Consider the following 3,862-nt stretch of genomic DNA (forward strand, 5'->3'; position numbering starts at 1 on the left):
CTGACTTACTTCACTCTGTATGACAGACTCTAGGTCCATCCACCTCACTACAAATAACTCAATTTTGTTTCCTTTTATGGCTGAGTAATTTTCCATTGTATATATGTGCCACATCTTCTTTATCCATTCATCTGTTGATGGACACTTAGGTTGCTTCCATAACCTGTCTATTGTAAATAGGGCTGCAATGAACACTGTGGTACATGACTCTTTGAAATATGGTTTTCTCAGGGTATATGCCCAGTAGTGGGATTGCTGGGTCGTATGGTAGTTCTATTTTTAGTTTTTTAAGGAACATCCACACTGTTCTCCACAGTAGCTGTATCAATTTACATTCCCACCAACAGTGCGAGAGGGTTCCCTTTTCTCCACACCCTCTCCAGCATTTATTGTTTGTAGATTTTTTTGATGATGGCCATTCTGACTGGTGTGAGGTGACACCTCATTGTAGTTTGATTTGCATTTCTCTAATGATTAGTGATGTTGAGCATCCTTTCATGTGATTGTTTTGATAATCTGTATTTCTTCCTTGGATAAATGTCTATTTAGGTCTTCTGCCCATTTTTGGATTGGGTTGTTTGTTTTTCTGATATTGAGCTGCTTGTATATTTTGTAGATTAATCCTTTGTCAGTTGCTTCACTGGCAAATATTTTCTCCCATTCTGAGGGTTGTCTGTTCGTCTTGTTTATGGTTTCCTTTGCTGTGCAAAAGCTTTTAAGTTTCATTAGGTCCCATTTGTTTATTTTTGATTTTATTTCCCTTTCTCTGGAGGTAGGTCAAAAAGGATCTTGGTGTGATTTATGTCATAGAGTGTTCTGCCTACATTTTCCTCTAAGCGTTTTATAGTGTCTGGCCTTACACTTAGGTCTTTAATCCATTCTGAGTTTATTTTTATATATGGTGTTAGGAAGTGTACTAATTTATTGTTTTACATGTAGCTGTGCAGTTTTCCCAGCACCACTTATTGAAGAGGCTGTCTTTTCTCTATTGTATATCCTTGCCTCCTTTATCAAAGATAAGGTGACCATATGTGTGTGGGTTTACCTCTGGGTTTTCTATCCTGTTCCATTGATCTATATTTCTGTTTTTGTGCCAGTACCATGCTGTCTTGATTACTGTAGCTTTGTAGTATAGTCTGAAGTCCAGGAGCCTGATTCCTCCAGCTCTGTTTCTCTTTCTCAAGATTGCTTTGGCTATTCGGGGTCTTTTGTATTTCCATACAAATTGTGAATTTTTTTGTTCTAGTTCTGTGAAAAATGTCATTGTTAGTTTGATAGGGATTGCATTGAATCTGTAGATTTCTTTGGGTAGTATAGTCATTTCCACAATGTTGATTCTTCCAATCCAAGAACATGGTATATCTTTCCATCTCTTGGTGTCATCTTTAATTTCTTTCATCAGTGTCTTATAGTTTTCTGCATACAGGTCTTTTGTCTGCTTAGGTAGGTTTATTTCTAGGTAGTTTATTCTTTTTGTTGCAGTGGTAAATAGGGTGTTTCCTTAATTCCTCTTTCAGGTTTTTCATTGTTAGTGTATAGGAATGCAAGAGATTTCTGTGCATTAATTTTGTATCCTGCTACTTTACCAAATTCATTGATTAGCTCTAGTAGTTTTCTGGGAGCATCTTTAGGATTCTCAATCTATAGTATCATGTCATCTGCAAGCAGTCACAGTTTCACTTCTTTTCCGATTTGGATTCCTTTTATTTCTTTTTCATCTCTGATTGCTGTGGCTAAAACTTCCAGAACTATGTTGAATAATAGTGGTGAGAGTGGGCAGCCTTGTCTTGTTCTGATCTTAATGGAAATGATTTCAATTATTCACCATTTAGAACGATGTTGGCTGTGGGTTTGTCATATATGGCCTTTATTATGTTGAGGGAAGTTCCCTCTATGCCTACTTTCTGGAGAGTTTTTATCATAAATAGGTGTTGAATTTTGTCAAAAGCTTTTTCTGCATCTATTGAGATGACCATATGGTTTTTCTCCTACAATTTGTTAATATGGTGTATCACATTGATTGATTTGAGTATATTGAGAATCCTTGCATTCCTGGGATAAACCCCACTTGATCATGGTGTATGATCCTTTAATGTGCTGCTGGATTCTGTTTGCTAGTATTTTGTTGAGGAGTTTTGCATCTATGTTCATCAGTGATATTGGCCTGTAGTTTTCATTTTTTTTTTGACATCTTTTTCTGGTTTTGGTAACAGGGTGATCATGGCCTTGTAGAATGAGTTTGGGAGTGTTCCTCCCTATGCTATATTTTGGAAGAGTTTGAGAAGGATAGGTGTTAGTTCTTCTCTAAATGTTTGATAGAATTCGCCTGTGAAGCCATCTGGCCCTGGTCTTTTGTTTGTTGGAAGATTTTTACTCACAGTTTCAATTTCAGTGCTTGTGATTGGTCTGATTATATTTTCTATTTCTTCCTGGTTCAGTCTTGGAAGGTTGTGTTTTTCTAAAATTTGTCCATTTCTTCCAGGTTTTCCATTTTATTGGCATACAGTTGCTTCTAGTAATCTCTCATGATCCTTTATTTCTGCAGTGTCAGTTGTTACTTCTCCTTTTTCATTTCTTATTCTGTTGATTTGAGTCTTCTCTCTTCTTTTCTTGGTGAATCTGGCTAATGGTTTATCAATTTTGTTTATCTTCTTAAAGAAACAGCTTTTAGATTTATTGATCTTTGCTATCATTGCCTTCATTTCTTTTTCATTTATTTCTGATCTGGTCTTTATGATTTCTTTCCTTCTGTTAACTTTGGGTTTTTTTGTTCTTCTTTCTCTAATTGCTTTAGTTGCAAGTTTAGGTTGTTTATTTGAGATGTTTCTTGTTTCTTGAGGTAGGATTGTATTGCTATAAGCTTCCCTCTTAGAACTTCTTTTGCTGCATCCCACAGGTTTTGGGTGGTCGTGTGTTCATTGTCATTTGTTTCTAGGTAATTTTTGATTTCCTCTTTGATTTCTTCAGTGATCTCTTGGTTATTTGGTAGTGTATTGTTTAGCCTCCATGTGTTTGTATTATTTACAGTTTTTTTCCTGTAATTGATATCTAGTCTCGTAACATTGTCATGGAAGCGACCTAAGTGTCCACTGACAGATGAATGGATGAAGAAGATGTGGCACATACAGACAATGGACTATTACTCAGCCATAAAAGGAAATGAAATTGAGTTATTTGTAGTGAGGTGGATGAGCCTAGAGTCTGTCATACAGAGTGAAGTAAATCAGAAAGAGAAAAACAAATACCGTATGCTAACACATATGTATGGAATCTAAAAAAGAAAGAAAAAAAAGGTCATGAAGAACCTAGGGGCAAGACAGGAATAAAGATGCAGACCTACTAGAAAATGGACTTGAGGATATGGGGCAGGGGAAAGGTAAGCTGGGACAAAGTGAGAGAGTGGCATGGGCATATATACACTACCAAACGTAAAATAGATAGCTAGTGGGAAGCAGCCACATAGCACAGGGAGATCACCTCAGTGCTTTGTGTCCACCTAGAGGGGTGGGATAGGGAGGGTGGGAGGGAGGGAGATGCAACAGGGAAGAGATATGGGGACATATGTATATGTATAACTGATTCACTTTGTTATAAAGTAGAAACTAACATACACATTGTAAAGCAATTATACTCCAAAAATTGTTAATAAAAGAGGGTAGATGTCATGTTAAGTGTTCTTACATGAATAAATAAATAAATAAATAAATTTAAAAAAGAAGAATCAAGTAAGAGATTTCAAAACTACTATAACATAACAATAATCAAAATGGTGTGGTAACAGTACAAGGATAAACATATATCTCAATGAAATAGAGTTGAGAGTCAAGAAATAAGTCCACACATACATGTGTGGTCAACTGAT

Source organism: Leucopleurus acutus (genome assembly GCF_964270905.1).
Source record: "Leucopleurus acutus genome assembly, chromosome: 18".
NCBI classification, from domain to species: Eukaryota; Metazoa; Chordata; class Mammalia; order Artiodactyla; family Delphinidae; genus Leucopleurus; species Leucopleurus acutus.